General features: G+C 37.8%; 1 protein-coding gene across 2 annotated transcripts in view; it reads left to right on the top strand.

The window, feature by feature from the left end:
• Window positions 1-24,418, top strand: part of lingo3a (leucine rich repeat and Ig domain containing 3a) — a 36,660-nt gene that overhangs the window by 5,678 nt on the left and 6,564 nt on the right. For both annotated transcript variants that reach the window (XM_077717601.1, XM_077717600.1), the window contains exon 3: window positions 942-1,120. The gene's annotated coding sequence lies outside the window, so the exon portion shown is untranslated. The remainder of the gene's footprint in view (window positions 1-941; window positions 1,121-24,418) is intronic.

The raw sequence follows: 24,418 nt of genomic DNA, 5'->3' as shown, positions 1-24,418 counted from the left end.
AGTGCAGTTTTTGAATCGATTTGTGCGGTCAGTGTGACACATCTGAGCTTGTCATGATCCAAGCTAACCGCCATGTCTATTCCAAAAAGCTTAATGGCAGTTTACGCTCATATGTCATCCCTATTTTATTTTTTTATCCTCCTCACCTCTATGTAATACAGGGGTAGGGAACCTATGGCTTGGGAGCCATATGTGGCTCTTTTGATGGATGTATATGGCTCTATACGAACCTGTGTGGTAAAATATAGGAACTGCTGGTGAGAAACCTAAGTCCCGACGGCATTGTAGCACCGAAACTATCTCTAGCGCCTTTTTAAATCCTAATTTTTCTTCATTAGACTCGTCTGCATGCATCCTCTTATTGATACTCATTGATTAGCAACAGTGAAATAATGTTCTCAAAAGAATTGAGACTTTTTTTTAACTTTCAAAGTGGTGAAATGACTAATAAATGCTCACATTTTCATGTATTTTTACAATTAATTTCTGAGTAAGGCTCTCAAGGAATAATGTTTGAAAATAGCAATTGTTTATGGCTCACTTTGTCAAAAAGGTTCCTCACTTATGATGTATTATATTGATTAATGGCAAGTATGCCAGAAGACTTATGTGACATTTTAACTAATGTTCCACTGAGTGAGCCACTGACATATAGTCATAAATAAATTTGGAACAGTTGCCAATGAATTCAACCCATTGTTTCTCAACTTGAGTGTTTTGATTTCCCAGACTGCCAAATGGCACATATGACTTGCATGCCCTTGAGCAAGGCCTCTTTTTTTTCTTCTAACGGAAATGGGAAAAGGCTATGCCATGAGTCAATGCCAATTGGCTGGCTGCTTATGTCACGGTGTTGTTGTGCAACCCATTCGTCACTATTCGGCAAAAAAATAAATAAAGAAATAAATAGTCGACCTCTCTCACTCTCTGCTTTTCTTTAGGCTTTTGTGCTTGTCACACTTTGTCACGGAATAAACATGAAGTATACGTTTGGAAGCCCTTGAACCAGAAACCAAGTGAGAAAAGTGACAAATGGCCATAGCTGCGCAAAAACATGAAAAAAGGAACACAGTGGAAGACCAAACGTGTTTGTCACGTGCAACGTAAAAGTCTGAAAAAGGTGAGTTTGTCTATTTTATTTTTTTGCTTTAACTTGTAAGTCGAAATTTGAAATATGAGCACTTTGTGAACTATTATTCAAAAATTAATCAAAAAAGAGGATGCAGACTGATGCTTCATGCTAGTGAATAAAATTAAATATCAATGATACGTGTATTTAAAATAAGCATCTAGCTCAAGGGTCATCGCTAACAATTAAATGCAAAGGATAAGCTGACAAACAGGATCAGGTTGCAGTTTTTAGTATATCAATTTCAGCAACCAAACCAATGTTTGAACACAAATGGTGGTGCGACTCATTCTAGCAGAAACTAGTCATTTTTTTTTGCTGATTTTGGCAGGTATTGATGAGTAAAATTGGTTTTGCTGATTCAGGTCAACCTTTTAAATTGATTTTATTTGATTTATGTAAAAGTATTTTTCTCAAGCTAAAGATTTGTGATTATTTCCTCGTAAAAATTGCAATTCTTTAACAGTCAGGGACTCTGAAAGAAAGAAAATCAAATTGAACTTTGCATAAAATTCTACAAAATGCATTTTTTTGTCTTAAATGGGTTTAAAAAAAACATAACTTCACCCAACATTTGAAATAGGACACAAACGTATTGTTCATCCTTTATAAAGAACGACACAAAAGACGCCCTGAGGATGACAAATGTTTAAATTAACGTGAATATGATGTAATATTAATCGTCTTGTAAAAGAATGTTGGTGCTTAAATGAATGACGTTTCCATTCATTTCTATGTAGAACCAATTTGAGGGTTTTAACTGATGTTATGGAACAAAAAAAATCATATTCTAGCATGATCCCACTTTAGCAATGACGAGATGTTGCGCAACATTTGTAGTAAGCACGCCATAGTTTGCATTGATTCGCCAGCTCGTTTTTGGCTGTCTTATACTCCCACTTTGCATATTGCCCATGGTGCATCTGGCATATGTCTAACTAGAAATGGTGCTTCTGTTTTGGTTCGCGACAGACTGCAAAGAAAGCCCTTAATTTTGAAAGCACCGGTAGCGCTCATTTTTGATTGAAGATGTCCTCGACAGCTTGGGCATGTCATTATCAGCTCCGCTTTGTTGTAGCGCGACATTTTGGGATCTCGGCGGAAAGCCACGGGTGCCGCTTTTGTAGCGTCAACGGGAGGAAGTCGCTATTGGAACGGATGTAATTGGAGCAACGGCGCGAGGTGCGCCGACGATGTCGGGAATAAAATGTCTGCTGACAGGTCAATTAGTCCTTGGGAGTGCATTGTTGAACCCCTCGTCCATTTCTTCACCTCGCTCTTCTCCTTCTGATCCCCTCGGCGCCACATAAAACTGTCAGCGGCGCTCAAGGGCCACATTAAGTCCATTTAACGATATCGCTGCCAAGCTGCATTGTTTCCCGCTTTATAACGGCCGTAAAACAAACACGTGCGGTTGGCGGGCGGGCGGGGATGAGAGCGCCAACGCCGTTCCCGCCTCGGCTCGGCTCGGGCGGCATCGGAGACTTTTTATTCTTCAGCTTTTGCGTTGATGATCGCAAAGTGCACAAAACGAAAAGTTGAATAATTCATGGGGAATAAGCAACTAAACTCAATGCAGGAAGCAACACTACTAGTTCAATTGAACGGAGGCTCACTCGTATTTCTAGTAAGTAAAATGAATGAGGCTGATTGAATAAGAAGGAGCCAACTCCAAGTAGGCCATTCCAAGCATTTTTCACTTGGAAATGAAGATTGGTGGATTTTAGATGATGATCTTTCAAGATTCAGTACTTTTCCCTCACTGTTGTTAATGTCATGCAATTACTGTAATGCAATGGCGTGACCGGACGTTTGATCGCCGGTCTTTTGGTCGCCGGTCAAATGTACTTAGATATTAAACAGTACTTGGATATTAAACTCTCTCTCTCTTAGATATTAAACTCTCTTTCATTTATATAATTTTGAGAGCTGGCTTCAATAGTAAACTCTCTGTCACCATTTGACTGGCGACCAAAAGACTGGGGACCAAAAGGGACCAAAAGGCCGGCGACCAAAAGACCGACGACCAAAAGACCGACGACCAAAAGACAGACGACCAAAAGACCGACGACCAAAAGACCGACGACCAAAAGACCGACGACCAAAAGACCGACGACCAAAAGACCGACGACCAAAAGACCGACGACCAAAAGACCGACGACCAAAAGACCGACGACCAAAAGACCGACGACCAAAAGACCGACGACCAAAAGACCGACGACCAAAAGACCGACGACCAAAAGACCGACGACCAAAAGACCGACGACCAAAAGACCGACGACCAAAAGACCGACGACCAAAAGACCGACGACCAAAAGACCGACGACCAAAAGACCGACGACCAAAAGACCGACGACCAAAAGACCGGCGACCAAACGTCCAAGGAACCTGCTATTGTTGTTTTCCCTACCAGTAAAAGATGAATCACTTTGTTTGTATTAAAGTGAAGAAATGCTTTCTTTACAGTGTTAAATGACGATCTATTACTGTCATTAGTTTCTAAAGAGGCATGGTCCCACTCAGCAGAAAAATTGATTGATTTATAGCAGTCGAAAAGTACCGAAAACACATCGTCTATCTAAAGTTGATGTGGATTTTTTTTTCAAGATCAAAATGTTACAAAACATCCTCTTATGCAGTACTACAGTACTTTTATTCCCTTACTAAATGAACCTTTCGTGTTGTGTTCATGCTAATTCCTTTTAATGCACTTTACTTATTCTAGCTTGCATCGACAATATAAATATTTAATTGTTTTATCACATCGGATTAAATTCGCCAACATTTTCTCAGCTCGTTTACCCTGGGGGTCTGGAAATAGGGAGGTTAATGGGAAAAAAAAACGGAAATAAATGGAGTGTTTGCTTGGTAAAGTACTACTGCATTGTCTTCAATTATGCCCGTGTCGAATACCGAAGAATTCCGTCATGTTGAGGAGTCCTAACGTGCTCTCGCTCCGTTGCGATGATGCAATTTAGGCTGAATTATTCATAACTATCTTAGCCTACATGAATAATGAATATTTCACAGCTTGTTTTGAGGAACCCACTCGGTGCGAAAATGTCCAGCGGAGCTCACGTCGTCTCTTAATGGCCTGCTTAGAAGTAAATGGCCGTCAGGTTTAAATAGAGAGTGGCGGTCTCTTAAGATGTAGGTGAACTCTGGAGAGGGGGTCCGCTAGTTAAGGGAAAAGTCCTACTGGTCTTGCATGATGCATTTTTCATGTCCCTCTCATTTCAATGAATGTGTAATATTTGTGGTGTTATCTAATGACTCAAATGGCTAGTAGGCACACTAGCGTATTTTCACGAGTATAAGGCGCACTTAAAAGTCTTAAATTTTCCCTGAAATAGACAGTGCGCCTTATAATCCAGTGCGCCTTATAATCCAGTGCGCTTTATATATGGAAAAAAAAACAGAAAACCAAAAACGAAAAACCACCACTGTCGGATATTAAAAAAAACACAAACGCCTGAACTGAAACAATACTGTTAAATATGCAGATACCATCTTAGTTTACAACATCTTCTATCATATAGCTCCTCCCTCACTGTAAGATTTTATACAAAAAAATCCAAAACATTAACAATGGCTGGCTCTAGAGGTGACTGTGTAGTGAGTGCTTCATACCTGGAAGTCAATAGCAATTACCGTATTTTCACGAGTATAAGGTGCACTTAAAAGTCTTACATTTTCTCCAAAATAGACAGTGCGCCTTATAATACAGTGCACCTTATATATAGAAAAAATCTCATTCATTGAGGGTGCGCCTTGTAATGCGGTGCGCCTTATAGTCGTGAAAATACGGTACTCGTTTTCTCTCTTTTTTACGTTTGCAGCAATTCTTAGTTAAGAAAAATCGACAAATTTGCGGTTACTGAAGATCTATAGTTATATACTTTGTCTTTTTTTATCGTTTTAACAGATTTTATTGGAACTTTAACGGCTGGGTTTACAGTTTGTACCATTGCCAACAAACCTGGTTACAAACAGCCCATACTATTTTTTGTATGGGAGAGTTTTTGACCTTTACTTTACTCTTTATTGTACTCCTATAATGTCATATTATTTACAGTCTGACTTGAACTCTCCTGGGGACAGCTTTAGTGCTTCTTGGTAAGGTGTGCTAGTTGTTGTTGTTGCTGTTTCCAGTTCATCTCACTTTGTGCTTCCAAGGCTGCTGGCAGATTGAACTGCTGTGTCTAAGCATCCGTAAAACAATACATTCTGCCGTGCAGTCGGGCCACCGTGACGGGAATGTGGGGCAGAAGCCTGCGTTGCCATCTGGATGGGACTATTCTTGACACTTGTCTTTCAAAAGCTTGCCTCTAATCATTGCGGGATCCATACTCGAGAGCCGTCTTCTTCTGATGGATAAGTGCAACATTCGATCCGTGCTTAGTGAATCAAACCTAGGAATAAAAGTCAATTATATCAGCTTGCTATTCTCTTCTCCGAAACAATTAGCGTAACACAATACTAGAGGTAGTAGATTCCTGTCTGCAGTTTAAAAATAACTGAGCAGCTTTTAAATGGTGTTTTTATCATCAGTTTTTGATAGCGTTTTGCTGTGACAGTTTCTCAATTCAATTTTAGTTTTTTTCCATTCAAATGATACAGAGCACATGTGTGTCAAAGTGGCGGCTCGGGGGCCGAATCTGGTCCACAACATCATTAAATCAGTAAATCATTAGTGCCGATTTTCTGTTTCAGGATCAAATCAAAATGAAGAGTATAGATGTATATTACATTTCCTGTTTTTTCCCCTTTTAAATCAATAATCGTAGTTTTTTAATCAGTTTTTTTCTGTTTTTAGTTAAAAAATCATTTTGTAAAATCTAAAAATATATTTTAAAAAGCTCAAATAAACATTGTTTTAGATTTATAAAAAAAAAAAACAGAATATTCAGGGTTTTTAATATAGTTCTTTTAATCCATTCATTAAAAAAAATATCTAAATATTATATCTAAAATGGTCCAGCCCAAGTGAAATCAAGTTGACGTTAAAGCACTTACGTAATCTCACAATATGACGATCAGATCCAAAAGTACATTTACTGAGACAATTGTATATGTACAGCACACGCACGTATATCCCTATACTATCAGCAACTTTGTCTTGAGGCCTTTTGCTTAACCAACGTAATTAGTTGCATCTAGAAGAGGGCTGATAACAAAGAATGAGGTCACTCTGTGGAATACAACGTAAAAAAAAATACCGAAAACGCTGAGCTTTTACTAACAAAACACGAGATAAAATGACTAGATGCTCAAAGGCTTTAAGTCCTTCCAGTCAGTTTACCAACCGCGTCACAGCAGCTGAGCCCCGGCAACCATGACATACTGTCCTATCGAGACACTCGTGAACCAACTGTGTCCGCTGGGCCCATTCCAGTTTGGCTCATCCTTCACGGCACATTCGATAGCGCTTTAATCAGTGCCCTTCAATTATGTAATTACAGCCTAGATTAGGCCTGTGCTGTAAGAAACACTGTTAAGTCTTATCAGCTCATTTTGTCTTAGCCTCTACTATGAAATATAATCATACCAATTTCATCCTGCTGAGCTTAAAACAGAAGCTTATAATCATGCTTTAATCTATATGAATGTGGTTAGTGTCATGTTAAAGTAAGTGCAGTAAGTTGATGTTAGTTTATGAACTTGGGAAATATAACAGTGAGTTTATTTCAGTGGTGGTAATTCGATTGTAGAAAAGCAATATTTTCCTTGCAAATATGGCATTTTTTTCTGCCTTATACTGATCTTTTTTTCACTCTTTGTATGATCAAAACCTACTTTGGATTGTCTTGAAATCATGTGGGTTCAAAATATTAATAGATACTCTTTGTTGTCTGTTTGAGGCATTGCAATATTTAAAGGGGAAGTTTTTGTTGTCTTTTTTTTTGGGTAGGATCCCATTTGCGGTGAATTCAAGATGTGTTCTGTATAAATAAAACACAATACAGTGATTTGAATGTCATGTTCAATCTATTTTTAATTGAATACACTATACAAAGACATGCCATTTCATTATAGAACTGGCACACTTTTGTTTTTGGTAAATAATCATGAATTTTGGATTTAATGACTGTAACAATGGGACAGGTGCAATGTTCCATCTAATTTTTCATTGGTCTGGGCAGAAAAACAACCTCCCTGAGCACATTGACTACCAGTGTGAGTGACATCATCATTGCTCGCTATGGGCAAACAAGTATCACACCTGCCATAAGCAGGTGTATGTCAATGTTCCCTCTAATTTTTCTTGTAAAACATGCTGTAAAACATAAAAAACATAAGAGTGGACAGAGCTACTGCCATTGGCTGCCGTGTAAACAGTGCCATCATAGGGAAATGGGTTATAAAAACAAGTTTGGATTTTATTTACTGCGCGCCAAATGATTGCTGCTGCGCAGAGAAGACGAGAGTAGTGCACAATTGCGCAGCTTAGAGGGAACATTGGACAGGTGGCAATAAGATTTGGGAATGTTGGGAACAGGTGGCGGCCATGATTGGCTAGAATAAGAGCTTCCCCGAATTAATGAATCATACACAATCAAAGGTTTACCTCTTTGTTAATAAATATGTGCACAAATAGTTGAACACCCCTCAAAAATCATATCTGTCAATTTTGTTTTCAAACAACACTGCATTGAACCTGAAGTCCGTATCTCACTTTTGCAAGGTTTTACAGTCCTATGCAAAAAAAAAGGCACCCCAGATCAGTGCCCACTCACTCAGATTACGCTTTATATTCATAAGCTTTTGCCCACCGCCAGGGAATTTAAATGTTAGTCCTCCTCCGTGTTCAGCGTAATGATACGGAGGTCAGGCAGCGGTTAGAAAGTCCTGTTGGACTTATTGTCTTCATTAAGGATTTTTCTGAACGGCTAGTTTAAAGCCATACTAAGAGTAGCTGACACCCTGAACAAAACGATATTGCATTTGACTTCGTTAGGGAAATGTTAATTGGCGCAAGACTGCTATTTTCCTTTGACCTTTTGCTTGTTTTTCCACTTGAGAAAACTCAGTTTTACAAAGAATTTCATGGCTTCAAACTCTTGTGGATGGACATAAGCAGATAGTTCAAAAGTGCATCCAATTCTGCCATGGAAATGAATGGTAGATATTCCCGAGTGTTAGGCTAACACGCTAAAACTATACAGTTATGAGAGGGCGCATTATTTTTTTTCCAAGCTGTCAACTGAAGGAACATCAAATGCTTGAATGCAGCCCTTGTTTTTTTTTTCCTTCATTGTTGAAACTAATAAATCAGGAGTTGTGCACGTGTGTGTATGAGGGTGGAAGTCTGGTGTGACGAGATTGTGTCCAACAGACACACACTCACAATCGCCTCTGCTCCATCGAAGTTGGCTGTCAAAAGTGTTTGATTATGAAACGTCTGCTGAGATACTTTTGCCAACTTCTTTCCGCTTTATTTTCAACTGCTTAGGAAATGATGTCTGTGTGCAGAGGCAATCAATAATGGCCACAATATGTTCAATTTTTTTTAAAATCTGCTTCATGTAAGGCACGGGTGTCAAAGTGGCGGCCCGGGGGCCAAATCTGGCCCACCACATCATTTTGTGTGGCCCGCGAAAGTAAATCATGGGTGCCGACTTTCTGTTTTAGGATCAATTTAATGTGAAGAGTAAAGATGTATATTAAATTTCCTGATTTTACCCCTTTTAAATCAATAATTGTAATTTTTCATCATTTTTTTCTGTTTTTAAATTCAAAAATCATTTTGTAAAATCTAAAAAATATTTAAAAAAAGCTAAAATAAACATTGTTTTAGATCTATAAAAAAACAGAATATTCAGGGCTTTTAATCCAGTTCTTTTAATCTATTTACAAAAAAAAAATCTAAATATAATATCTAATACCAACCCAAGTTTTAAAGAGTTTACTGATTAACCCAATGTTAATGAATTAAACGTGCCTGAGGTTATTTTTGCATCCTATATTCCAGGAATGTCAAACTCAAATTCATAATTCACCAAAAATTATAAAAGTAGGACAAAGTTAAACCAACTCTCCTTCCCTTGTGGTTGAAAGTAAATAAAGGAAATATACATATTTAGTTTGCTACTCATTGATTTTTAAGATGCACTGATTCATGCCCAGAACATTATTGACTAGCAAACAGAAGCAAGCCATTTGTAAACAGAACATCTGATGATTAATGCTTTGAAACATTGTTTGCAATGTTAACTTTGGCTATTTTGGGAAGGAACAGTGTACATTTGCAGGAGAGAAAGTGGAAGTATATTTGATTCTGACATCTTGACAAGCGGTATTCATCTATTGGTTCTGCAGTGTTGTCTTAGGATAGCAAGAATACACGCTTTGATGATGTGCTGTCACGATAGTGGCGTGCGACAGGTGAGATGACGAGGCAGTGGTTGAGCGCAGTGGACGTCAAGACAACATTGTGAATTGATGACAACAGGCAGAAGAAGCGCTGCAGGCAGACATTGTCAAAACGCCGCTCGCCGCTTCTCACGCTCGTCGTCGTCGTCGTGCTTTCATTTCTAAGCGTATTGATCCCGTGACGGGTCCGCTGTCATCACCCAAGTCAGAGGCCATTTATTTATTTATTTTTGGGTGGACATCTTCTCCGCGACTGATGTCGTTGTCTCAAAAGAGCTTTTAAATCATTTGCTGACAGTAGACCGCCATTGCCGTCGTTTGAGATGGCGAAGGATTTCTCTACGAGGTTTTTACCGACTCGGATCTGGTGGTGTCAGAACGGATCTGCTTCACGGAAAGGCAAGGGCCCAATTACTCCATGACCACAGCTCTACCTAGATGGAAGCTTTTTGCATCAGCGCCATCTTGTCTTGTGCTAAGTGGCGCAGTAACACAAATTGGTCAACCTGGAAACTGCTTTTTCCTACTTTAGTCGGGGATAAATCTTTCCCTCTGGAGCTACTTGATACGCTTTCTTCCTGTTTCTTTTCTGCTTGTCTTGAAAATGGCATACTAGTTAAAGTAATTTGGTAGGCAAAACCTTGGTTTTTTTATTGAGATTTGGGTGGGTAGGGGGATTTTTAATCCATTTTATAAAGCCCAATTTAAACTATTTCCCACAGGGATTAATATAAATTAGATTAATCCATTCCACATACCCCCAAAAAAATTAGTTAAAAAAAATATTCCAACAAAAATAGCTGTTGCTTTGTGTCCTAAAAAAAAATAATACAATAAATTGGATAAAATTAATTATTATGTCTTAGAGGAGTTTTGAATAGAATTTATGCAGATGTAGAAATGGGAAAACTGACAAATTTTGATATATTTGCAATAAGTAGTATTTTTTTTGGACTACATATCCTACCATGTTTGAAATGTTAGTGTTTTAATTTGTTTGATAGTATATTCATTGTACTGTATTTATTTCCTAGACAGGGGCATAAGCTACGACACCCCCGAATGGTTTTCTTTCTGCAAAACAACTGCAGAATGTATAAAAAAAATTATCACATTTTACTAACAAACAGATGGCATTCAACAAGATAGCAATGCCAAAACAAGACAATAGGCTCGCACTCTATTCACCATCTGGCCCCAAATAAAACAAATTATTATCGCATTAACTGCAATTGGCTGGCGACCAATCCAGGGTATATCTCGCTTCCGGGATTTACACCAGCTCAGCCATAAAGCCAATGTGTGTTCAGATCCGGGTTGAAAGCAATATATCGTGTTATGCTTCCTACCAATGAAAGTAGTTTGTGGTCTTACAATCTTAAAAAAAACACTTCTAAAGTGCTTTATGGGAGCTTCCCTGTCTCGTGTAGATGACCCATTGCTCACCCCGGACCACTCTACTGCATAGGGTGACCCGAGTATGGCTTTACAATACTAGCAAGACAGATCAAAAGTAGCGACTGGTCAAATTACAGATGCGCCGCCATGTTAGAATCGTAATCCAGACCACATCGATACAAAGGACTTTGTGGGCTTGTTTTTTATGTCTTAATGATACTGATGTATTTCTGAATTGTAGTCAATAACAAAGCTAAACTATGTAAAATGCGGAATTATCAAAACAAATTTTTACTCGTTGTCATTCAAAAGCTTTATAATCTGTTTTTATATGGAATTAAGAGTTATTATTACTCATTATGACTATTAAATTCAATGACATGTTTTTTTAGCATTAAGACATGTATTTTTTTATTTTAACTGATGAGTACTTACAAAAAAATAACTATAAGATGCCAATTTTGAAGGTGAAAGTTTCAGAGGTGGCAGTTTATTCATAAAATACAAAAATAGGAATTGATCCACCTTACCATTTATTTTGATTCTGTACCAGATGCCTCCACTTTCAGTAAAGTGGTTCAAAATTACTTTAAACTCCTCGCCCCGGAATCGCAAAGGTTATAATTAAAGGAATAATGGCGAAATGTTTTTGAAGTAAAAATTGCTCTCTGCCAACTCCTCCTTCCTAACATTTCCCGTCACAGAAGCCTCGGAGTAGGCACTGACAACAACTGCCATATGCCAAGATTGACTTTTAAATTTGATCTTAGCATGCCACTGTTTTTGCATTTATATTTCCATCCGCCTCCTATTAATCAGACAGCCGTGGCATATCTCTCCAGTGTTCAGAGGGAGGACAGGTTTCAATTGTCATCTGTCCAAGCCAAGTCTTGCATGCTGTTTTTCTTCGACTCAAAGAGCCTGGCAACCCATTTCCAAGACTCTCCTCCCCGCATGTTTCTGTCAGGATGTGTAATCCCTCATCACCTTCTCTAAAGCGTTTCACATCTCTGCTTCCTGCTTTCTTTCCCAAAGAGGCGACGTCTCACTTTTCCACACTTTTGCCTTTTGTTCCATTTTTCAATTTTGCCATGTTGAGTATACTAGCGGTCGACCCATATAAGTTTTTCAGGACCAATACCGATTATGAGTAGTTAGAGGAGCTCAATGACGAATATTTGGTCTACTGCTGTGATCTTTAATTGCTTGGCAATTCATCCCAAATGAACAATTCTCGATTTTGAAAAATTCCATAAGCTCACCTTGAGTGAACGCGCTAGGACGATAACTTTTAATGAGTTATATCAAAAACATTTTGCCCTGGAGCGAGAACATTCAGGTTTTGAAATCAGAATATTCTAACTTCACTGTAATCGATGGGATAGGTTTTTACATACGTCTCAGCCAGATTGTCTGTGAAATTTGCCTTTGAAAATCATTGCAATGATTAACGTATACCTGTAGAGAGCAGCATAACACCGATTTTATGTTAAACTATGTTAAATTTAAGGATTATCGCATTTGATCTTCCATCATATTTTGGTTGGTTTGGTTCTAGAGAATAAAACAATTTGACGTGCAAAAAAAATACTATGTACATATAAATACTTATTTTCGAATAAGAGTGCCAATTTTAGTCTCCATTAGCATGCAAGTCGTACGATACTGATTTTTTTTTGAGATTTTGTTAGTCTGAGTAACTGTAGAAGTATTTTGATTAAACCAATCTAATTCAATTATGCCACCGTACTAGTGAAAATAAGCAAATACATAGTGGACTTTTATTTATAGTTAATAATAGTTGTGTAGAATACAGCAGAAAGTAAGACAGTTTAATGTTGCAACCACTGTATAATATCTATCTAAAATTGACGGTCATTCCTAATTCCGCACATGCGCTATCAGCAGCAATGAGATTAAAAGTGAGCTAAATATGATTGGTCGTACACTGTTGGCAGCCCCCATCAACAGTAGGATTAGGGGGTGGGGGGGTTGAAATAGGCCAGCGAAAATATGGACAGCAAACCATGAAAGACAGACGGAGACAGGCCGCCTGGCACCTTTCATCACGGTGTCATTACACGCTAATCCGGCGATCCATGCTGCTGCAGTGTGTGTGTGTGTCTGTAAAAAAATGGATAATTAAAGGCTAGGGACACTTGTGGATATTGTTTTCCACATCAAGGATGAAGCCCAAGGGTTCAGGAGTGAAAAATCTTGTCATTTTGGAAATGTTATTTGTGGTTATTCATGTATGCATACATTTTGATATAGTACCGTATTTTCACGACTATAAGGCGCACTTAAAAGTCTTAAATTCTCTCCAAAATAGACAGTGCACCTTATAATACAGTGCGCCTTATAAGACAGTGCTCCTTATAATACACTGCACCTTATAATACAGAGTGCCTTATAATACAGTGCGCCTTATAATACAGTGCGCCTTATATATGGAAAAAATGTCATTCATTGAGGGTGCGCCTTATAATGCGGTGCGCCTTATAGTCGTGAAAATACGGTAGTATATAGTATCATGTAGCTTATGGGTTGTTGTTGTTATTTTTGTTTTTTGTTTTTTATCTCACTGAGAGCCACAAAAAGGCTCGGTGTGCCCTAGAGTTGGCACAGTTGAGCAGTCTGGGATGGATTAGAACGAGGGAATTCAAGGGCATGGTGTTCTATCAAATTTCTCATATCTGATTATAAGCAGGCGGGGCTTTAACGTGACATTTGAGCTAAAGTGTAAGCGCGACGACGTCAGCGGCGATCTGCCGGGCAAAGATGTTCCGTGTGGGGGGCTGTAACTCAACTCCCCAGTAGCTTTTTTTTTTTTTGTCCGTCTGCTAACCCGTCTCGCACCCTTCAAATTACCTCCTCCTACATCTCACCTTGCACCTCCTCATGCATCTTCACACACGTCCTCCCCCGCATCACTTTCACTTTAGCTGGAAGATGACCAGCATCGTCAAAGTTGTAAGATTGAGTGGAAAAAAATGGAAAAAATTTAAAAGTAGGGCATTATTTTATCTACAGTACATTTCAGTTGTAATTTACCGATTTTCAAGTGACCGTAATATGAAAAAAGGGAAATATTGTGGAATGATTTGCATATTATATAAGGGACAGGTTAAATGTCAATGGTCGTTTGTCAAAATATATCTCCTTGCATTTGCTGGCTGACTATAAAAGGACAGGTAACACATAGTAATTGGTATAAAAAATATCTTTATGTGAAAGTTGTTAAGGAGGCAAATGGCGAATTTTCAGACGTCTGAAAATGGAGAAAATACATTTTAAACCAAGAGATTTAATTTAAGGAAAAAAAATTACCCTCCTAATTAGTAATTTAGTCTTGGATTAATCCTGATTCAATTTTGCATTCTAATCGCAAAACACAAATTAAAGTAATAAATCAAATTTACACCAGCAATATTGTTAACATTGAACAAACGCATTTAATCAGATGCACATATGAAACAATACAAACTAATATCCTTGCCTGAAAACTGTATTGTTTATTGTTTTTAAAATAAAATAAAAAAACTGAATCACAGCCACATTAATCTGGTTTGTTTTAAACAAAATATTTTTAAAACAGCCTAAAATTGAGCAATTTAAGAGCATATCAATGGAGCATATGACTCAAATTCAACCCATTAAAATAGAACATGCCAGAGAAATCCTATTCGGAGGCTGGCTGCTGGTTAAGGTTAGCGTTGATTACCTGTCAGGCGTCCACTTCCGGTTGTCACACATGATTGACAGGATACTCTGGATGATTTGTCAAGTACAGATCCAATTCTGAGAATCTTGCTATCGGTAGCGTTAATTGTAAAACGTAATTCGCCGGCGTGACCACCTAAAGCTTGTCAGTCAGGATATCAAAATACCTGGCAACCAATGTTCCCTCTAATTTTTCATTGGTCTGGGCAGAAAGACATCCACACTGAGGGTACTGAGTACCAGTGTGAGCGACATCATCATTGCTCGCTATGGACACACCAGTATCACACCTGCCATAAGCAGGTATATGTCAATGTTGCCACTAATTTTTCATGTAAAACATGCTGTAAAACACGAAAAACATAAGAGTGGACAGAGCTACTGCCACTGGCTGCTGCGTAAATGGCGTATAATGGAGAAACGGATAAAAAAATAGTTTGGATTTTATTTAGTGCGCGCCATATGATTGCTGCTGCGCAGAGAAGACGATAGTGCGCAATTTTAAGTGCCTCTCCATTGACCTGCTTACAAAACCCACAAAAAAACCCTAAATTGTCACATCTTGACAGTCTTATGTTTCAGCAAATGATGAATGAAACATAATGTAAAACAAAATAGAACATAAAAGAAGTATATAGTGCCTATAGTAGTGACATCCTGGATTTACTTATTGTTACCCTTTAGTTTATTGCTGTGAATCCTTTTCTTTGTCAAACATGTAGTCAAGATTTCAAAACTCTATTGTGGAAAATGGTGGGAAGAAAAGTAGTAATTCTAGGCAGGGATCAGAATCATCCTTTTTGGTGATAGTCATTGATGGAGTGTTGTGTCCTGGCCTCATTCCTTGTCCGTCTTTCTATCAGTTTGACTTGACAGCGACTGTCAGCCTGTCGTCTTCAGGTGCACCATCGCTAGACAGCATGTGAAATAGTCTTTGTGTCTGGCCTGGTTTAACAGACGGCCCCCTCGCACCTGGGACCTTCTGCAATTCCATCAGTGCCGCTTTATTACACGCGTGCAACTTTCTCCACCTCGCCGCTGTCGGGGTATGAATTATGGATGCAAGGCACTCGGGCAGCTCGGCGAGAGGCCCACGCCACTGGATTACTTTCAATTTGCGCACTACTATACCCGCGCTCCCCCGTCGAGCCTGTCGGAGGGGGGGCTTCTTCCTCGCGGGACCACCGAGAGTCTTATTTAGATTAGCGGTTGGAACTCGACGCTAGGCAATCATATAAGAAAGTTGGAGAAGCAATTACCAAGGTTTTCAATGTGTGAAGTATGAATAGAAGCATCGTTATCTTATGGACAATTCTATTCTTACATTCATTTTTAATTCGGGTTATCGTATTTAGAGCAAGTTTTTTGAGTGGCATTTTTTTTTGGGGGATGATGTATTGTTATATCAAGCTTTTTTCAGAGTTATTGTTAAAGGTTTTGTGTTATATCGGAATAAAAGTGCTGTCATTTTTGGACTATAAAATGCTATTTTTGTCAACCTGCAGTTTATAAACCAGTGTGGCTTTGCTTATAGATTTTTATAGGTTAATAAAATGCATTTTTTAGTGCTTCTGTCCCATAATATATAGTGCATGGTGGCTTATATGTGAGGAAATAATATAATTTCCTTGTAAATGTTGTTGGGGGTCGACTAGTCTAGAAAATGTTGATACGTTAGATTGTTGGTTGATTTTATTTCATAACAAAATTTAAAATGGAGACTTAGTTTGTTGGGTTTTCTTACTTTTTTTGTCATGCCACATTCTAAAAACATACATCTTATGTTTCAACAACACTCGAAATGGTCCATAAATGTGAAAAAAATGTTTAAATAGTTGTCAGTTTGTCTCCTGGAATGAAATTTGGCTCATTGTTCACTAGTTTCGGTCCCTCTAATAAAGACGGACAGGATAGTTAAAAGTTAAAGGCAAGCTATAAATGGATGTGCAACTAATTAGGATTTCGTATTTGGCCCCACTTTAAGCACTGTGGGATCAATTATTCCCCAAGTCATGCAACAAAGAGTGGCCATACTACATTTCTTGTAGAGGAAGTTGCCCTGTCTTGCACCATTGTTGTCCCTTGATAACTGCTTCTAATTGGCAGCCAGTTGGTAACAGGCAGCCAGAGGAAAGTAGAAAAGGACGGGCGTCCTGTTAATAAAGACAACCAGAAAGGACAGTGAGCGCCTGTAGGCTTCAAGAAGGATTAGAGCTTGCTCTCGGGCTTAGGATGCTCAACCTTGAGTGTGAGGAAAGGACAAGAAAAGAGAGAGAATGCTGGAGTTGATGTTGTTGACAGTGTGTATATACACCCAGTACAGCCTCTATGCCCGTCAGGTTCGTACATGCCTTTGTATGTCTTTCATGGTACTGTCAACAATTGGATTTTACTTGGTCAAGATGTAACGCAATTCTTATACTGCATTACTTTTGCTTTTGAGTGTTTTTGTTGAGAAGAAATTGTAGTTTTACGTTATTGCACATTTTGTCTGCAAATTTATTAGACTTTGACTACTTTCCTGATAGTGTATGACTCTTTAACCCAGGGGTGGGCAAATTTTTTGGTCCGGGGGCCACGTTGACTTTAAAAAATTGACTTTAAAAAATTGACAGATGAGCCAACACAAGATATGATACATATAAAAAAGTGCATCTGTTAACAGTACATATGAAACATAAACAGAAAAAAAGGACTAAAGTATCAACATACTCATCACTCATCATTAAAGTCAAAAGTATAAAGTACAAAGTAAAGTAAAATGGAATGTATTAAGAAATATTAAAATATAATTTACAAAAAAAGATAGAGGGGCTGTAAAACACGAAAAACAAATAATAGTCTGATCAGACAACAATATGTCAGATGGAATGCATTCAAGCTAATGTTTCATGATTAATTATTAAACTGTGAAATTAACAGGCTTAGAAGATCAATGCATCCCCAAAATATCCCTACAAAATGTCATTCCAATCCAACCATGAATAGCAATTTGAGTTAGTGTCAACATCAACAACAACAGCAAAGTGAGTTATCTATTGAGTCTTTTATTAATTATTTTAAAAATTATAGTAGCCTTACTTTTCTACAGTTGGCTTCAACTGTTACCAATGATTCATGAGTGGAGATTTGATTACTGTTAGTCAGTTCAATGAAACCTAACCCTGCGATTGGGGGTGTTAAAATATAGACTCCCAAGACAATTAAGTCCACCAACCATGTAATAGTCCTCAGTTGATGGGGCGTGGTAGTGTATTAGTGCTGCAAAGGGAGATGCTAATTAAAGTCAGTGTATGAGGTCAGATTGTACTACGATTACAACTGATGTACTAGTAGAACAACAACAAGAGTTGGATATATCCTTGTAGGCAGGCCAAGTTGTGTCAGTGTGTGTTATGATTATGACGCTGGCTCCATGCTCGCTTAGCGAAGCACTGTCGAGCTTTACGTTTCTTCCACGCTTTGCTTCTCCTTCTCGTTAACTCGCAGTGACTTTGCTTGAAGCGAAAGGATTTGCGGAAAAGTATTGTTTAGTCGGTTATACGTCTCATAATAGAATATAGTAGTGGCTCAGAATACCTCTGAAATCAATAGAATGGCTATGAATGATTATGTTTCAAGGTTATGATGGAAATAGACTTCCAAATAGGACATGATGGGATGGCTGAAAGTGATCCTTGGCTATCCGTCACTCAGGAATCAAATGGATTGGTCGTCAATTGCGGTCAGTGGAAGCCATTGAGTTACAACCCACTGCTATGGTCGATAACCATTATTATATATGGAAAGAAATTACTTGGTCAGAACTAGCTCTGTACTATAAATAGGGAGAGAACATAGATATCCTTACTTGTTGTGGTACGGCTACCAAGGCCTTGTGGTTAAAGTGGAACTATAATCGTGTACTTAGGAATCTGTGGATATCACAGTTTAAATAAACACTGACACACATAAATCGATTGAGGTTATGTGGCTTTTGCTGGGTAAATGGGCATTGATCTCCTGGTCGTATTCATCGCACCCGGCCCCCTGATTGCAGTTGTTCCGTCACCGTTGAGTACATTAATGGGTCACAACCGCACCACATCCTCAATTATTAAAGAGGTGGTAGGAGAGTTTTGCTCCACAGGCCTTGAAACAGTTTCCTCCAATTAAAGATTGATGACTCATTGTCAAGATGTGTCTTCAGTCACTCATTGCTGTCCTGTGGTTTCACTCCTGTGTGAGTTGTTTTAAGGATGCATTATGATGTTTTTCTTCTCTAAACCCGTCTGCGTGGGTTTTCTCTGGGAACTCCAACATTCCAAAGACTTGAATGGTAGGCTGATTGGACACTTTAAATTGCCCATAGGTATGAATGTGAGCTTGAATGGTTGTTTCTCTCCTTGTGCCCTGCGATTGGATGGCGACCAATTCAGGATGTCCCCCACCTCTGGCCCAAAAGGCAGCTGGCATAGGCTCCAGCACCCCCCGTGACCCTAGATAAAGCGGTTTAGAAGATGAGATGAGATTATTATAGGTAAAAAGCTAGGAGTGAATTCTTTGAGCTAATAGTTACTGTAAAATCCTTCAAAACCATTGATATATAAACTATAACCTCCTCTTGGCTTTATATGAAGGTTATTTCCCAGCCCTTCCCCAGTCTCCTTGTGTAACTTTCCCATTTGCCTGAACAGCAAAACCAAAATTGACTTTAAAAGTAAACAATAAGAGTGTCTCATATTCACACAATAACCTCTATCCATTTCTCATTCCACCCTTAGTACAAATCTAGGGGGGGAAGGTTGAAGATATTGTTTTCTAATGTCATCAGTGTGTCATAATGTATACATTTGTGGATTGGGTCTATTCTGTCAGTGACTGTAGGATGTCTCTAGACAGATTGATAGACAGAAATGACAACTACCCTCTATGTAAATGACTAATACCCTCTTTTGGGGGATTCGTCAGTACACACGTATACTGTACATTAGTTGTGCGAGTGTAATGACGAGTGGGTGTGCGAGAGCAGCCATTTGAAGAGCACCAGAGCATGTTGCCTCGGCCTCTAAACCTTTTATTTTTTGCTCGCCGGCACCCACGCACGCTCCCGAGTAAGCTTCCTGCTCATTTATCCGCTTTCTCGTTTGCACCTGCAGTAGCATTAACAGCCTAGCACTCTCATCAGACCTGATAACAACTGCCACGCACTTTCTTGCCAAATATCACATGCCAATCCAGGAGTTTATTTTACTCCAAGGAGTAAACGTGGGAGGAAAATGCGTATGTGCAAGGACTTGGGTATACTTCTACAATCATATTAGTTTCAGTTGAAAAGCTCTACTGTTTACCTATTTATCCTAATTTGGTACTGTAGTGTTTTATTTGTTTTTTTTTAACCACCCCATTTTAAAATATATATATATATATATATATATATATATATATATATATATATATATATATATGTTCATATGTTGCATTTTTGGAGGGATTTTCTTCATAGGAAATTAAGAACAAGAACAAGAATTATACATTGCAGTCTTGGGAATAAAACTGATAAAATACAACATGCCAATTCAAGTTTTCATCTTCAATATCACTTTTGAACAATTCCGCCAAGGGTCCACTTAAAGAGCACATCTCCAGAAAATTTGCATATATATATATATATATAAGTTGCAAGAAATTGGAATTATATTTATTATCATTTCTCCCTTATTTCCCCTTTTTGCTGATGAAAACATGTACAAATATTTAAAAAAATAAAAACTACAGTACATAAACTGTATTAATTATTCTTAAACAATTTTTCCATTCAAATCAAAGTGCTACATAATTTATTATCTAATTCTTGCATAGTGAAAATGTAACACGAATTATAAAACCGAATAAAAAAGTGCTTCTTCAAAATAAAACACTAAAATAACAAGGAACAAAAAAGAATATGAACATAATTTTCGCCACCCTTCATGTTAAATAAAGCATTATGTGCCAATAAAAGTGGGAACTTTAACTTAAGTTTTTTTTCTTTTAGAAGCCCACACAGTAAGAAAGTCAAAAATATACCCCCTAAAATAACATAAATATTTAATGCATGTTTGAAGCAGTAACATTGTTTCAGCTTGGGTGTGAGAAAATGAATTTTTCTCTTTTTTCTTTTGTACATTTGGCCTACAAAAAAATGGCAATTTATCATTTATTATGTGACTTTACAGTTAGTAACTGTAGGACGATGATGTCATTAATACCCCTTAGTGTACTTCTACAGTATACTACTGCAAAACTGACGATCCCAGCATATGTGTACGCTAATTAACAATACAAGGACACTGAAGTTGTCTTATTTTGCATTTTGGTGGATGATGGTTAGGTGTTGAACGTATGTCCCGTGGTTAAAAAAAGTGACCATTTTACCATCTGGATGTGGTCCCATTGGGATGGTTGTTAAGTCAAGTCCTGTAATTTCATTAAAAAATATATATATATGCCTTATGGGAATGGAAAAACAGCCTAATCGTGTCATTAATGATCACCTACAAGTCAACTCTGATGAGAAGGCTGCATGTTAATGACAATTTTTTATGACGGTCAAAAGGACGCACATGCTGTTGGACACTTTGAAATTTACAGCATAATTACACTCTGCGATGGCTTCCCAATTAAGGCAGCTTTTTGTTTTTAATTGGTGTTTGGGACACTCACACATGAAGTACTTTACTAGAAGGTGCTTTGCAATATAATCAGATTGAATCCATGAAATGAAATATATTATACAGGTAGAATTTTATGCAATTATGTACACATTTTTTAAATTATTGTTGGTTTTATGTAGAGTGAGAAATATTTAGATTTTTTTATTTGTTCGTAAGATAGAATTGCGAAATGTGTTGCAGCACCATTTTTGTTTTAAATAACCACTATTTATTTATTTCCCAAAAGAATCAGCTGTTAAAAAGCATTTAGATTTTATAGGAAGAACCATCCCTATTTGGCAGAGAGAAATTCTTAATTCTTCACATTAAAAGTCTCTTTTTTTCTCAGAGGAAATAAAGGAACAACATAAAATGACCAATTACGATGCAAATTTATTCTATAGTGATGCAAAAGTTCTCTTATGAAATTATTTTTAACCCCAAAACACATCATTCTAAAGGATTTATGTTAAACATTAATATTGTGAATATCGGCAGATTTATTTTATAGTGAGAATTTAATATTTTCTGTTTTTAATAAGTACTATGAGCATTCTAGATACAAACCCATTTCCTTTTTTTGTGGTTTTACACTTCTCCACCATGCCCTATCTGAGTACTCTTTGTTCTACACCAAAACAAATGGCGTCTACAATAGCAAATCACTTTATTCCTATATTTCCTTTGTTCAAACTTTGTTTTATACTCATTAGAATCATGCGGGTGCAACCTAATATAATACAGCTTGAAGGTAATTCAGTTTAAGTCCTATAATACCCTTTGAAATCTGTTTGTGTAGAGTTGTCGCTGCTGTTTTTTACTTGCACAAATACTATACGGTAGTGCAGGTAAATAGCCCTAAACGCACTGGGGATAAAAGCTCTTAAAGTCCTCGCCTCTGCACCTTAAAGCCGTTTGGCAAACACGACGAAAGCGGCAGCAGAAAGATATATATGTATAGAAGAAGAAAAATAGAAAAATCTGTGAAGAGCAAATGAATAGCAGCTGGGCTGGCAGGTGGTCGACGGGCAAGATTTTCAGGGGGAAACAACACAGATGCACCAGGGCTATTTGTGTGTGGATTTTTGGGTTTTTTTTTTAGATAGTGGTGAATATAATGGTGTGTTTGAAAAGAAAATACAGGGAGAGATGATTAAAAAAAGGAGACTTGGAGTAATGAGTAAGTTTGGAAGTGTCGATCTAGCGCAGGGGCGGGCAAACTTTTCGGCCCGGGGGCTACATTGACTTTAAAAATTTGACAGATTGGGCCGGGTCAGTACAAGATATGATACACATAAAAAAGTGCATCCGTTAACAGTACATATGAAACATAAACAGAAAAAAGGAGTAAAGTATTAACATACTCATCACTCATCATTAAAGTAAAAGTATAAAGTACAAAGTAAAGTAAAAAGGAATGTATTAAGAAATATTAAAATGTAATTTAAAAATGATAGAGGGGCTGTAAAACAGGAAAAACAAATAAGAGTGGACAGAGCTACTGCCACTGGCTTCCGCATGACGGCGCCATCTTGGGGAAAAAAACAACATTATTTGGACAACGTCGGCGGGCCGGTTTGAAAAGCCAAACGGGCCATATGTGGCCCACGGGCCGTAGTTTGCCCATGTCTGTCTGGTCTAGCGTTTAAAAAAATGTGCTGTTTAGTGTATGAGTGTGTTTATGTGGAGTGCACCTGTTTGTGAGTTAGTGAAATGTGGGAGTGTGTGGGGTGAGTTTTATGGGGGTAAATGGTATTTGTGTGTATAAGTGGATTGAAGTGTAAGCTTTCTAAATGTGTGTTGTGTGTGGGGAGTTTGTATAATGAGGTGTGGAGTGTGTGAGACATAGTTTGGAGTGTCTGGAGTTGAGTGTGTTAGCATTGTGTTTTCATTTTTAAAGTCGTGTCAAGTGTGTGGCCTCATGTTGAAGAAGCACATATGAGTATGTTGCTATGACAACATAGTAAGTCATAACTGTCCACTCCCAGATGTCATTTTCCAGGAGTGAACTTTGTGTTCAATATCTTTCCAAGATGTAATATTAATATTTTAAATGTAATTTGAAGCTTTGTTGTTCAAACATACGCAGATCCAGCGGCAGGTTTTTGGTTATTGGGTGCAATGCTGAAAGATTTTGAGGGCAAACCTGTTGTTTGACTCAGTATTGTTTATTCTTTATGGTTTCTCATATCGGTAAGTGATTGCTATCAGAAGGGAAAAAATGATTGGAAAAATGTGGAGTTGTAGTCAAAGGATGACTGGGATATTGTGGCTAATGATTTTTCGTTTTCAGAGTTGTATAATGACGGTATTTTCAAAGTTCATCACATTATTACCAGCACGCGAATGTCATATTCTGATTGCATCGCTGAGATTTCTCTCCAAAACAAATATCAGCCTTGACGTTCACGTCAAAGCAAAGGTCAGATGAGGCAGAAATTATCGCCTGCATGCAAATATTGAAAAAATATCATAGGTAATAAATCTAATGAGAAGCCAACTCACGCAATGAAGGGCTACTAACAACTACTCTCTATCAAAATAAGATACTAAATCTTAGTTTTTTAGTACTTATGCCAATGTCTGACCACAGCTGCACTTTTTTTGCGTATGTTCATCATCACCAAATCAACTAATTGCAAATTTATATAGCTTTAATTGCCTAATTAATGTAAAAACTAAATCTTACCTTAAGAATATTTCACATTGGAATAGAAAAAGAACCAAGAAGAAGCATTACACATTAAAGTAAGAGTAAAATAGAGGTCAACATAGAAAATAGGCACCCATTAATCTAACATGTTAACATTTTTTTGATAAATATAGCCTAAAAACACAAAATAACAAGCTCTTATCAGTATATATGAAATATAGGAGGTGCAAGCTGGGCCAAACTATATAAAAAAATAAAAATACGGCTTATAGTCCGGAAATACATACTTCATTGGACCAACTAGTGACATCCAAAACAAAACCATGCATTTTTCTCAGCTTTTTCAGATTTTGCTCAATTTCTAATATTGCACTCCCTCCTCCATTTGACCAAGTAGCGATTTACAAAAGCATGGCTGCGTTTCAGTCACTCTGTCACCAGCATTTGAGTGACCGCTGATGTAACCTA

The sequence above is a fragment of the Stigmatopora nigra genome, chromosome 5 (assembly GCF_051989575.1).
Source record: "Stigmatopora nigra isolate UIUO_SnigA chromosome 5, RoL_Snig_1.1, whole genome shotgun sequence".
NCBI lineage: Eukaryota > Metazoa > Chordata > Actinopteri > Syngnathiformes > Syngnathidae > Stigmatopora > Stigmatopora nigra.
Note: the sequence above shows the minus strand (reverse complement) of the source record. Positions and strands in the feature narration are given on the sequence as shown.